The sequence below is a fragment of the Narcine bancroftii genome, chromosome 2 (genome assembly GCF_036971445.1).
Source record: "Narcine bancroftii isolate sNarBan1 chromosome 2, sNarBan1.hap1, whole genome shotgun sequence".
Lineage (NCBI taxonomy): Eukaryota > Metazoa > Chordata > Chondrichthyes > Torpediniformes > Narcinidae > Narcine > Narcine bancroftii.
In genome coordinates, this window is record NC_091470.1 from 334474592 (window position 1) to 334489718 (window position 15127).

Below are 15127 nucleotides of genomic sequence, written 5' to 3' on the forward strand. Positions count from 1 at the left end.
TTAAAACAACATGGATTCACATTCCAAAGACATAAACAAAATCTAAGCTGTCATTTCAGAGTTGTTGCCTCTTGGATGTGTTTTTCAAGTCATCTGATTGTACGTACAACCCAACAAAACAGCTTTTTCCGGTCCTCGGTGCAAAACAGGCAGATGCAATGGTGCTACAGGTAGACTACAACTCCCAGAAGTCCAGCGAACCGGCACGGGACGTCATAATGTCATGACGCGGCACGCGTGGTTCAGTGTTTTAAAGGAATGTGCACGTGACTCAAGTAAAGGAGTTCTGATTTACCTGCAACTGTGTGTATCATTATATTGTGTTCGTCAGCCACCACTGTGTTTTCAGTGCCTGAACAGACATACAACCAGGCATAACACACATGCAGAGAAACAATACATATGCAGGGTAAGTATTCACCTGCGCTAATAAATAAATAAATAAATAGATTTTGATTCGTGAATATGAGAGTCTCGGATGGTTAGCGTGAGAAGTTCCTTTGGTTGATCAGCATTTTCACTGTGCATGGGAAGAAGCTGTTCCTCAGCTTGCTGGTGTTCCCTCTGACACTCCTGCATCGTTTTCTTGATGGGAGCAGCTGAAAGATGCTGTTGCAGTGTTCTTTCATGCTCTCCTCAGGCAACGATCCTGGAAGATCACGTCAATGGGCAGGCGAGGGAATACAATGATCCTTTCTGCCACTCTTTTGATCCTGTGGATTGACCACCAATCCATTTAACTGCAATTTTTTTTTCCAATTTAGACCAGATCTACTCTCTCACACAGAGATGTCAGAATCCGTAAATGTAATAGGTGGATTGTTGGGAAATACATGCGCTCCCTGCCTGTCTGGAACATTGTGGATTGTGGATGGTCACATGTCCTCTCTGAAACTTATTCAGAAGACACATCACCAGCCACAATCAAGGATAGATTCCGGCCATTAGTGCACACTTTGATGTCGGTCGTTTTAAGTTACCTAGGGTTATTATTGGCAAGAACTGTGTATAACATCAATGCATAGTACATTCTTTCTCTCTGCCTTGTGGTCGAAGTTTTGGAGATCGCTCCATGCCAGGTTGCTACTGTGGGTATCGCCGGAAGTGTTACAGGTATGGTGTGCACTGAACTGAAGCTGAGCTGCAGTACTGCAATAGATCAATCCTTGCAGAGAGCCACACCCCTGTTGGTACAGGGAACTTGGAGTGTGTGTGAAAGTCCCTGTCTGTAGAATGTGTACATGTTTGGGAGCGTATAGAATGTAGGTGGCCACTGGTATCAGAGTCCAACCTGGATCTGATGTGAATGTCTATTATAGAGTTGTTTAGTAATAGAGTATTGTTTGATGTTCTGCTCTGTTTATCTCCTATACATTCATTAAAGTTACCTGTGATTGTATCACTTGTGACCAGATTCGACTCTCTGTGAACCCACTGAAAGTGATACTCTTCCAAACACAACAGAGGAGGGACTTCAATGATATTCTTTGCCATTTTGTAGAGTCCTGTGGATTGATCACCGATCTATTTCTCTGCAATTTTTAAAGCTGAGGCCACATCTCCTCTCTCAATCAGATATGTCAGAATCTGTAGTCTAATTTCAAAGAAGAGCAGAGCCTTGCCATTTCTTTTCCTTCAACCAACATCACTGGAGCCGATTATCCAGCCATTATCACAGTGCAGTTTCTGGGACCTTGCTGTGTGCAAATTTGCTGCCATAGTTTGGATTATACTTCAAAAAGTACTTTATTGGCTGTAAAGTTCTTTGGGACATCCTGAGGCTATGATAGGTAGTACATAAGTGTAAGCACAGCCAGGATTGTGCTCTGACACTTTGTTGCATTCTCCAAACACCACATTTTAGTTTCTCTCTTCAACCTAAAATTTGAATGCTAAAGCAGAAAGCTCAGACCTACAAACTTCACTATTATGGTTGAAACAGAACCTATCAATGGAATGTTAAAGCCTTATTACTCCCCTTTAGTCATTTGTTATTCTACCTTATTTGGTATGCGTACCGTCATTTCAAAATATCGAGTAAACTGTTCATTACACCATTTCCCAAAGCCATGAGCTCACACCTCAAAACACTTCCTGTATCAATTATGCATCTGGCTACATTATTCACAAATCATGGAATGGATTAATGAGAAAACAGAAGAAATTCATGATGCAAAACTGCAAGATATGGACTGGATATATTTCAAATATGGAAATAACCTGGCACAAAACATAGAATGGATTATACTGTAATATTTCCATCTCACAAGATTCAAGTGATATTATTTTAGTTGACCACAAATGAATGCTATGGAATCTGCTGATTTAATATTCAGCATGACCACTTCTCTCTTCCATTAGGGTGACCATTTTGAGAAGCTTTACTTAGAACCTAAATGGTTAAACAGCTCCCCAATTGTCCCATTGAGACAAGATGGTGGCCATGTTTCATGATGTCTTGCTACGGTGCCATTTTTCCCACTGCCATATTGGGTCTCATGTATAGTATTATGTTATTAAGTAGCACCTTGTCCTGAAGAAACACAATCTCGTTTTTATGCCTGTTTTACGGTTTTAAAAATGACAAAATGAACTCTGACTGAATTTAGCAAATTAATGGGTCCGACAATATTTTTTAGATATTTTATGCTTTTGGCACTCACTTGAGAGTGAATTCAAGTTCCAAGATATATAGTGAAGGTGTATTGATGTCTTGATAATGAACAAGGAGTTTGATTCAAATTATTCTTTTAATTTTATAAAAAATCTTAATTTAGAGATACAGCACACTTACCGGACCTTCTTCCCCATGTCACACAAATACACCAATTAATCCACAAACCGCATACATTTTTGGAGGGTGGAAAGAAACCAGAGCACCCAAGGAAGTGCACGCCGACATGGGGAGCACATGCAAACTCCTCACAGACAGTGCCGGATTTGAAGCCGGGTGGCTGGCAATGTAATAGCATTGCGCGAACCACTTTACTAACTGTGCTTTCATTCTTGGTTAACATTTCTGCTTCACCTGCCACATTTGACATGATGCATTACAGTTTTCTGTCGATGCACTCTTGTGATGTCAACATAGCCAGATACTTTGCCACTATCAGAAAAGTGACTGTGTATCCAAAGAAATCATTCATGTTTGAAAATATTTTCAATGCCATAGAACAACAATGACAGTACACAAAAACAAGCTTTCGTTTGAACTTAATTATCTTTATGTAATACTCATGATCTTACGAAGGTGATAGAGTACCACGTTAAAACATTGTCAAATTTTATAGAACTAGAGAGCACAAGAGCATAGAAACAAGCCCTTTGGCCCATATAGTCTGTGCTGATGCATTATTCTGCTTAGTCCTATTAACGGCACCTGGACCATAGCCCTCTCTCTCCCTCCCATCCATAAATTGTTTCTTAAAGGTCAAAAATCAAGCCTGCATTCACACTTCAGCTGGCAGCTCAGTCCACACTCTCATCATTCTCTGCGAGGTTACACTAATGTTTCTCTTAAACATTTTACCCTTTCACCCTGAACTCATATCCTCCAGTTCTTGTCACAGCTAACTTACATGGAAAAAGCCTGCTTGCATTTCTCTATCTATAGCCCTCATAATTTTGTATACCTCTACCTCCCCTCATTCTCCAATGCTCAAGGGAATAAAGTGCTAACCTATTTAGCCTTTCCCTGTGACTCACTTGCTCAAACCCTGGCAACATCCTTATAAATCTTCTCTGCACTCTTTCAATCTTATTGATGTCCTTCCTGTAGATAGGTGACCAAACATGCATACTCCAAATCTGGCCTCACCAAGGTGTTATACAACTTTACCATAACATCCCAACTCCTGTACTCAATACTTTGATTTATGTAGGACAAATGTCCCAAAGGCTCTCTTTGTGACCAAATCTACCTGTTGTGCAACTTTCAGGGAATTGTATTCCCATATCCTGTTGTTCTACTGACCTCCTCAGTTCCCTACCATTTACCTTTGTTTGTCCTCCCAAAGTGCAATTCCTTATACCTGTTCACATTGAAGTACACCTGCCATATTGAAAATATTTTATCCAGCTGGTCCAGATCCAACAGCAAGCTTTGAAATCCTTCCTATTGTCCACTACACCCTCAATCTTACGGTCATCTGCAAACTTGCTGATGCAATTTACCGTAATATCATTCAGCTTGTCGATATAGATGATAATGAAAGTGGACCCAGCATCAATTTTACCTCAAAAAAATTTACCAACCACTAAACATTGAAAAGCTCAATGAAATTGTGCTCATTGTTTTTCTTGCACTGATTTATAAACCCTTCATGGACACATCCCTCCCTACCTCTGAAATCTTCCAACCTACTGCAATCCAATCACCTGTGCTCCTCATTTCTGACCTGCTGAATGTTCACCTCTGGTGCCCATGCCTTCAGTTGCCAGACCCCAAAGGAACTGCCTCCTTCAAATGCTGCATTTCTCTGCCTCTCATTAATGGCCTAAGAGTGTGAAAGCACACACTAACAGGCTTAATGACAGCTTGTTCCCCACAGCCACCACTCTCCTCAATAGACCCAACAACTGCTATTATTCTGTCCTTGTTTGGCACCAACTGATCTTTTTTTTTTCCATTACAATTTTATAGCTGTAAAATGTGTTATTTACATGGCTGCATGTTAGAGATAACCTCAAAGTCTGCTGGCAGCTATAACACTTACCACTGTACTGAGTAAAACCCTATAAATAAATTTAAATTTAAATCTTCAGATTGGAACCCTGAAGTAGGGAGGGGTGGTGTCAAGTATATCAAGAAAGTATAAAAGAGGGGTGAGGGGGAAGAAGCTGGAGATAGGATATTGGGCAGAAAGTGGGAGAGATGAAGAGGCAGGTAGATGGAGAAACCACTGGGATGGAGGGATAAGGGATAGAGAGAAATGTAAGAATGGGAGAAGGTAAAGAAGAGATGGAAACAGTGGAAACAGAAAGAGATGGAGGTTACGCAAAATTTGAAAAATCATTTCTCAGACCTTTTGGTTTAAGGAGGAATATGATTCTAGTTCCTCATGTTTACAGTTTTCCTTACCCTTGCAATGGATGTGGCCAAGTCTGGACTGTCTGTGAGGGAATGGTTATGGGAATTAAAATATTTAGTAACTGAGAGTTCGAGCTTGGACCTACTAATAAAATGAGGTGAACATATTATATTCCTCCTTGTCAGCCTTCCTTATTTGACTTCCAGCTCTGGTTCCAGGCCTCCCAGTTTGGCCCCCTCAAGGCTTTCAAGTACCTGCATTGCATTGGCTGTTGCTCTCTTCACTTCTCTCACAAACTTTGCAGATCTTCCTGGGTTCCATGCTCTCTCACTCCCAGAGCTCTAGATCTCACTTACCATGACCTGCCACAGGCCTCTCCTACACCATCCTCTGCCAGATCCAAGCCTTTAACCACTGGATCTTCACTTAGCTAGTGTCCATCAAGGATTGGAAGCTTGCCTCCCAACAGGTGTTTCCACTTCAGCACTGGTGAACCACGCAATGGAGCCTCAGTCACAAATTCTCACCTCATCCCCAGCTGCCAACAGGCTAGAGCACCTGACGCCTGTGGTGCGGGTTTCTACTCCGTCCCAGCTTCCCATAGGCTTGAGCTCCCAATGCTTCCAACACAGGTTTACAACAGTCCCAATCACCCCTGTTCTGGCATCCATAGTTCCTTGCTTGTTCCCACACCAACCTCAGTCTCCACAAAGCTGACACCTTGGATGTCTCAGCTGCTTGATCTCATATTCATCCTACCAGTAACCTTACCCTTCCCTATCCTCACACCTTTCCCTACTCATCTTCTCCTTTGAGCTCCCCTATCTCCCAATTCTGACTTTCTCAACCTTCCACTCCAACCCCCCTGATCCCTCCACTCCCTCCCTCAACACCCTCCATCCTAATGACTCCCCACTCTGACTTCTGTCTGGTCTTTACTGGCCCTATGATGTTACCCTCTCAGAGATGAAATGCTCTGCCCTCAGTAGAGGCTCACCTTTATCCCCCTTCACCCATACCTCAACAAGGTCTGCAAGCTCTATCTCTGTGCCCCCTTCTTCCTCAATGATTCTCTACTCCCCACCAAAGACCCATTCTCCTGTCTTATGCCTTCTTCCTCCTCTTGGACACCTCGTCCTAGCTATCCGCTCACTCTAGATCTTCATATTTCCATCTGCCACTGAGACATCAATCGTCTTAATATCACAACTCCCCACTTAATCTCATCTCACCCCTTTGGAACACTCTGCCCTTCATTCTTTTCACACCAATGCTAACCTTACTATCAAACCTGCAGGCAAGGATGGTGCTGTTATGATTTGGCATACTGATCTCTACATTGCCAAAGCCTGAAGACAGCTCTCAGACCTGTCTTCTCCTCCTCTTATTTACCCCTTCATCAGGATCCTACCAAAGTATATCAAGGCATCATCTCAAGTATCATCTCTAACCTCATCCAGTTATCTCCCTCCCATGGCCTCGAACCTCATTGCATGCCAACCCCACACTGCCTAGTTCTACTTCCTACCCAAGAGCTATAAATGCAATTGTGTCAGTAGACCCATTGCTTCCATGTGCTGCTGCCCTACCAAACCGATATAATCTTAGGTCGACTTAATTTCCATCACCCCCCCACCCCGGTCCAGTCCAGTCCTACCTACATCTGCAATACCCCACATGCCCTTCATCAATATCAATGAGCTTGACTGCCTCATTTTTACTATGGACATCCAATCTCTCTACACCTCCATCCCCCATACTGAATGACTCAAAGCCCTTCATTTCTTTCTCAACAGCACCTTCCTTCACCTGACAAAACTTGTTCTCACCCTCAATAACTCATCCCACTTTCTCCGTTGAAAAAGTAACGATGGGTACCCACCTGGGTCACATATATACCTGGCTCTGTGAGGAAATCCATGCTACAAGCCTACACAGGTAAGGCTCTTCAACTCTTCCTCCACTGGATTAACAACTTCAATGGTGCTGTCTCATGCACCCATGATGAACTCGTCAACTTCATCAACTTTTGCCCCAACCTCAAATTCACTTGGTCCCTCTCTGGAGACACTCACCTCTTTCTCGATCTCTTGTCTCCATCCTGGGATACAAACTTACCACAGACATTTTCCATAAACCCACCCACTCCCACAATTACTTTGATTACACATCTTCATACACAGACCCCTGTAAAGATTCCAAACCTTTTTTTTCAATTCTTCCATTTCTGTTACATCTGCACCCAGGATGTTTTCCATTCCAGATCATCCAAGATGATCTTCTTCTTCCAAAAATGTGGCTTCCCCTCTATCATCATTAATTCAGCCCTTACCCGCATTTCCTCCATTTTACACAAATCTGCCCTGGCCTCTCTGCCCTGAAATGCAACAAGGACCAGATTCTCCTTGTCCTCACCTACCACCCCACCAGCCTCCACATCCAACATCCTCTCAATTTCTGTCACCTACAACATCATCCCACCAACAGGTATATCTGCCGCTCTCTTCCCCTCGCTGCCTTCTGCAGGGACCGTTCGCTCAGTGACTCCCTTGTCCACTCATCCCTTCCCACTAATCACCCCCTTGGTACCTATCCTTGTGACCTCTACACTTGTGCCCTCACCTCCTTCCCCACCGCTATTCATGGCCGCAAATAGACATTCCAAGTGAAGCAACACTTCACATGAATCTGTGGGAGTCATCTACCTCATCCAGTGCTCCTATTATGGCCTTCTCTACATCAGAGAGACTATCACAGACTTTGAGATTGTTTCATTGAGCACCTTCCCTCTGTTTGCAGCAAAGGGGAGATCACCCAGTGGCCAATCATTTCAATTCCATGTCCCACTCCCATGATGACATGTCTGTCCTTGGCCTCAAGTACCACCAAACCAAGGCCACCCCTAAATTGGAGGAGCAACACCTAATATTCCATCTGGGTGCTCTCCAGTTGGATGGTTTTGACATCAAGGCCATTCCCCTGTCTCCCTCTCTTCCCCAACTCTGCCTTCTTTCCTCCAGCTCTCAGCCCCCCTTCCCTCTCCATTTGGAGAGCTATCCCCTACCCCTATCACTTCAACCTTTTCCTCTTCTGCTCTCCCACCATATCCACCAATGTCCTTCTTGCCTGTGGGCCTGTGCTCTTCCCCTGCCCCTCCCCCACCATTTTATTCAAGCACCTACCTTTTTTTTTGCTCATACTTTGATGAAGACTCTGACCCGAAACATTGGTTATGTATCTTCATCTTTGCTACATAAAAAAACGCTGTGTGACATCTGAATTCCTCCGGCGTTTTTGCATGAAGTACAATCACAGCGTCTGCAGACCTCCTTGTGAACTCCTTCCTCATTTGATATTGCCCCTTCCTACTTTAGTCAGGACAGAGAGCTACGACCTAAAACATTGACTGAGTATTTCTCTCCATGGATGCTGACTAACCCGTTGAGTTCCTTCAGTAGTTTGGGGTTTTTTTTGCTGTAGAGTCCAACAACTGCAGCCTTATCTAAATTAGAAAATGCTCATATGAAGCACTTTGGATGTTTTATGATGTTAAGGGTGCAATACGAACACATGGCCTTTAATAACTTCCTCGAACAATTGAAAAAAATGTTTTTTTTCTTGAATCTAACAGCAATGACTGTGTCCATTCATCCTCCTTCCCTGTGCTAAGCAGTTAGTACAATTCTCTTTCTCGTGCTCCTGAGATCTCTTTCCTTTACATTCATGAACTCACAGTGTGAAAAAAGTATTCCGTTGTTTCTCCTCCCACTCTTTTAATTGCTTTGTCAAGACCCTCTGATTGAAGGTCCTTCATGGCCACTCTTAACCTTATTCAGAGGCTCTGGATGTGAAAGCAAAATTCACTGGGCTTGGTAAATTCAAGTATGAATTAATCAATATTTATTTTAACAATTAATTTATTATGAATAGGTGAGGAAATCTGACTGAAAATTGAGCAAAATGTATCAAAACTATAGACTCAAAATCAGCTAAAATAATACAAAAATTGATGGAAATAGCACATCTTTAGTGAGAAAAGCAGTTAATATTTCGTCAATGACCTATCATCAGATCCAATGAGTATCTGTGTTGTATTTTCAAAGCTGCACAGACTGTAACTCATTTTTAACATCTCACACTTCCTCTCTTAAATTGCAATTTTTTTAAGGTGACTAAACTTAGCAATTTATAACATAATTGTAAATGTTACAATCAGTGTTTTATTAGATGCTGGTTATGACAACATTGAATTCTTTTATGTATTGGAAATTTGGGTGTGTGGAGTGATGAAAACTTTGAACATCATGTCTACAATATAATTGACAAGTATCAGAAAGGCTTTAGACATTTAATAATTAATTATAATCATTCTTTCAAACATTATTAAATTGCCAACTTTTAACTTATTCAGTTCTGTACATTTAAATGTCTAATCAAAAACTGAAACTCCGTTAATGATGTTGAATATATTGTGAAACAAGACTGGTTAGAACAAATGCCATCGAAATCACTCTCTGCAATCTTAAGAGCTACAAGAAGCAACAATTACTGCTGGAGAATAATAATAATAGCATTAATATTTATTTATCGACTAGTCCAATATAGACAAAGCATATGGAGAGGAAAACAGACAGTGGTGGAGAACTCTGAAAACCATGGGTTTTGAGACACCTTCTCCTCCACAGTAACTATGTTCTCGATTTCAAAACAATTTGCAAAATATTTTCCGAAATAATTATTCCCCATCAGGAAGTGGGAATTTCATCGAAAGGACATGTCTTCAGGCTTCATTACCATCAGTCATAAATGCATTATAATATCTCCATTTCCATCGAGTATATTTACTTGTTAGGTTCCTGCTTCTGGGGGGTCGACTCGCCAGTGGAACATGGCACGCCAAGGATTGATATTGATGGTAGCTGCTAGACATACAGTAATTGTTTGAGTGTGATTATACCAGCCTGTTGTTTAATGAGTTTGTGGACAGTTCTTCTTTCTTAGATATTAACCTTCAACTATTATATGTAAGATTTTTAGGATCAAGTTTCTTGAAAATATTTAGACTTTTCTTTTTGATATTTTGAGTTAATGGGCATATTTTGCTGATATCCCCATTTCACTTATTGAAGTCTGTAGTGATTGTTTACAACATGGTATCTCACCAGGTAACAACAGATTTGAGTAAGAATCTACAAAATAGAAAGGACTTGTGTTGTATCTAGTCTGTATCAGGTCAGGAAGGAAACTTTTTCTTTCGTTAATAAAATGCATAAATTTGTTGGATGTGGAAACAATTCAAAAACTTTTCAATATCAGTTAACATATTATGTAGAAACTATTAATTTTTGGTGGCAGTGACGGAGGGAAGAATCCCTGTCAGACCACAATGACTCTTTAGATAACCATATAACAATTTACAGTATGGAAACAGGCCATATCAGCCCTTCTAGTCCACACAGATTTTTGTGAAACTCCACTAGTTCCACCTACCCACACCTATGCCCATAACCCTCCAAACCCCTATCATCCATGTACTCATCTAGCCTCCTCTTGAATAACAGAATTGACCCTACCGCAACTACTTCTTCCAGTAGATCATTCCTCTCAGCCACCACTCTCTGAGTGAAGAAGCATCCTCTTATATTACTCCTAAATTAAGGGTTTTGCCCCCTAACCCTTAATTTATGACCCCTTGTACCAATCTCCCCTATCCTCAGGCTCCATTTCTTCTTGCATGGTTTTAAATGTTTGTTGGCTCTCCATGCTTTCATATTATACAACCGATCATTTATTGTGAATCAATTCATCTTATTTAAGAACAGGTTCTTCTTGTGACCAGTTGCAGAAAACCTGTCACATTTACTTTGGGCTGCCAGTGAATGAGTGAGACAAATGTGTGAGGGATAACAACTCAAGGCATCCTTAAACTGAACAAGCAAGCAGATCTACAATTCGATGACTCCTTCAAAAGGCACTGGACCATGCCCAACAATGCAGCACCCTTTAAGTTCGACACTCAGGAGTAAGAATTGAATTTTTGAAGAAATAAGGAGTTTTAGTTCATTTCTAATCGAAGGCCATATGGAGCTGGCTTGTGCATTCAAACAAGTGCCTCACTACCTCCTGGGATTCTTTTATTGAGTCATTGTTTTGCCTGTATTTTTTTTCCTTTTCTCTCTGAAGACTGTCCAAAGATTTCCCTTGTCGTGTCAAATTATGCAGCAATTGGAAATAAGATTCTCATCTCTTGTGTTTGAGTAGCAGACAATGAAAACATAGCATTCTAGGATTATGGAATTAATTATTCTTAATCACTTGTAATTTGAGTTTAATTGGCTCATGTTACAGAAACAAATCAAAATTGATGGAAAAAGTGTGTCCAACATGGCAGGCCTTTGGGTATTTATTTTCCATTAGCTCACTCCTCGTGTTTGATTATTCATCGCTATCATTTGCTAGTTGATGAGGCCACCCTGTTATACCAAGGCCATTTGCCTCTGTTTGGGGGAAAGAAAAGCAATATCAGTTTGAAATTGAACTTCCACTCAGTCTTAGGTCTCTGATTTAACTTAGCCTGAAATCTTAGCCATGTCCAACCTTTCTCAATTTATTTTTCAAAAAATGATGAAAGAGAGAAAGGGAAGGAAGCTTGGGAAAGTTCTTACATTTGAGCTGTTCTTGGAAAAAGTAAAAACACAGAAGTGCTGGAGGGCCCGAGCCCATCTTCAAGGTATGGGTAAAAAGCAGGTAAGTGTCTGAATTAAAAGGCTGGAGAGAATGGGCAAGGAGAGGAGTACAGGTCCACAGACACAAGGTGTTAATTAGATATGGATAGGAGAACAGGAAAAAGGAAAGGTCAGAATTCATTGCAGGAGGGGTATTTGCTCTGTGACTGCAGAGCTGGGAGAAAGGAGACAATTCTCACCTTTTCACTTTCCTGTCCTCTTGTAGTAATAGAATACTAATGACACTCCTGACCACTAGGAGTCGGAGACTAGTTTGCAGCAGCTTCAGTTGGATTCACAATGGATGTCTCCACACGATCTTGTGTACTTTAACTAATAAAGTACAGTTGTTTAAAAATACTCATTTCTTTATTGCAACAAAAGAAACATCACATGGTATGAGGAGTGTGCATTGTACCAGGAGTGTGCATTAATTGTTAGCAGCAGGTAAATGGAAAGTGTGAAGGAACTTGATGCTGAAAATTGGTCTAGAAATGTCGATAATGAGTGGAGATTGTCCAAACAAAAATTCATGCTGTACCCGCAAGCCATCAGACTCAATAGCAAACCCGATGCATGAAAGATTGCATGCTACTTACCGTGGCAGGACCTCAAGCTCTAGAGGTTTTCAAAATATTTGCTTTTGCAAAGCAGAAGGGCAAGTTTGACAAGGTTGTTGAGATGTTTGATGAACACTGTTCACCAAAGGAAAATTAAACATTTAAGAAATACATGTTTCACTCATGCACACAACTGCAGGGAGAGAGCTTTGATATTTTTTTTTAACAGACCTAATTAAAAGCAAGAATGTGCAATTTTGGATCACTGCAAGATTCAATGATCCATGATCAAATTGTGTTCAGCGTTATTTATAAGAAAATGAGAGAAAGGTTGCTGAGAGATTCAGAGCTTACTCTAGCTGGAGCTGAGAAGATATGCCACACCAGTGAATTAGCTTCGCAGAACACAAATGAATTCTTTCAAGATCCAAAAGTCAGTAAAAACCATAGTGTGTGTCCACACACACAAACAAAAAAATAAGATATGGAAACAACAAAAAATAGAGAAAAAATAGAAACATTCAAGTGCAAATGATGTGGGACTCAATGTGCACCAAAACAATGCCCAGCCTATGGGAAAGTGCCAAGTGAAGAATGACCATGCAAAACAAAGTTTTTTCCAAAATGAAACAAAACAGAAGTGAGAGCGTGCACACTGTACACACTAGAGAAGAAACTCCCCTCAGTGATATGCTTTTCATTGGCATTGTAGTGAGGAAGATTATAAACCAACAGATAATGAACACCAAAGTATGAACAGAGTCAAGCAGGATAAGTGGACTGTGCCATTGCTTACAAATGGAACTAATATTCCTTTCAAGCTGGACATGGGGCAAAAATCTGTGAGCATGACATCAGGGCAATGAAGATAAAGCCATACATCCATGCAAACCCTGTTCAGGTCAAAGCCTACAATGGACAGAGCATCAACATAAAAGGTGCATATTAACTCAAGATGAAAGTTGAAGATAAAGAGCATCATCTCAGGTTCACAGTAGTCCAAGATGGACATGAATCACGGCTGGGTGACAAAACTTGTGAAAACTTAAGCCTAGTTAAGGGGGTGTACATACTGATGTGTTATCCTGCGCAACAATGCAGAGTGAAGCACACAATGAGAGCTCCACGGAGACAGATGTGAATCTCCACGTGAATCTGATGAATGAATTTCTTCTCCTGCGTCTGTCATGAAATCTAAGCAGATCACAGCTGAAACAGAAGGGGACACAGTTCTACAGAAGATTATCAAGAATCTGAATGTAGTATTGCTGACATTCACTTCTAAGCCATCCTTCATTCAGATTCTTGATGACCTAGAGGTGAATGTCAGCCATATTATAACATCAGAGGTGAGATGAGTGTTGTCAATGGGCTCTGACTCAGACAGAGCAGAATTACTGCGACAAGAGATGCTGAAAGAGTGCACGGTGGGTGCCTTGGAATGGAAAAATGCAAGAGGAGGGCCAGATCTGCTGTTTATTGGCCAAGGATAAATGCTCACATTGACAGGATGGATTTTCAGCTGTGAGACCTGTTTGAAACATCACACAAAGCAGACAAAGGAACTTATAATAACTGACATACCAGCAGAACTATGGCAGAAAGTTGGGACTGATCTGTTCCACATGGATGGAAAGAATTACTTGCTGGTTATTGTCTAGCCAGAGAGTTTGCTACTTCCTAATATATCTGCTGCTTACATGATCAAATATATGAAATTGATCCTTGCTTGACATGGAATTTCTCAAATTGTCTACAGTGACAATGCACTATGCTACAGCTGTAAAGAATTCCAGAACTTCGCAGAAGAATATGGTTTTTGACATGCAACTTCAAGTCCTCTGCATCCACAGTAAAATGGTAAAGCAGAGAAAGGGGTTCACATAGTTAAACAGTTGCTCAAGAAAGCATTAGGCAGTGGGTCATATCCGTATCTACCTCTATTGAGGTACAGAGCTTCACCACTTGAACATGGCATATCATCCACTGAGCTTTTGATGGGATGGTAGACTGCACACCACACTTCCCTTCCCTGCAGACCCAAATAAGAACAGAGATGCCAAAGATGTTGAACAAAGACTAAAGCCTCTGCAATGGAGACAAAAAAGCAAACTATGACAAGTCAGAAAGAAGCTTAGGGCCACTGGCACAACATGACACAGTGAGTCTCAGAGATTCCAACACTTGGGACCAAAAGGTTATTGATCTGGAGGAAGTAAATCCAAGATCCTACACTGTCAGATCAGAGGATGATCAAATACTGAGGAGGAATCAAAAGAGCCTGATGAAAATGCAAGAGCCACTGCAGGAACAGACAAATGCAGAAGATCCAGCCAGTACAGCAACAGAGGAAACACCACCAGTGCTAGAGAGTAGTGGACCAGCAGAGCTGACACAGGCACCTGTGTTAAAAAGATCCACGTGTTTTCAAGGCACCTGACAGGCCGAATGTAAAAAAGAAAAAGAACTGCACATTTAAAACATTTCTGCTGCTGATGTTTGTGTTTAGATTAGAGTTGAACTGTAAAATGAAATGCATATTGTATTAGTGTGTCATGTTGTTTGATTAAACATCTCAAGGAAAGGGGATGCTGTGCTAGTGACACTCCTGACTACTAGAGGGAGACAAAGACTAATTTGCAGCAGCTTGGGTTGGATTCAAGATGGATGCCTCCACACAGTTCTTGTTTAATTTAGCTAACAAAGTAGAGTTGTTTAAAAGAACCCAAGTTTCTTTTTTACAATAAAAGAAACATCACATTCCTATACATATCCAATTAACCACCTTTTGTCTGTTGGTCTGCGCTGCCCT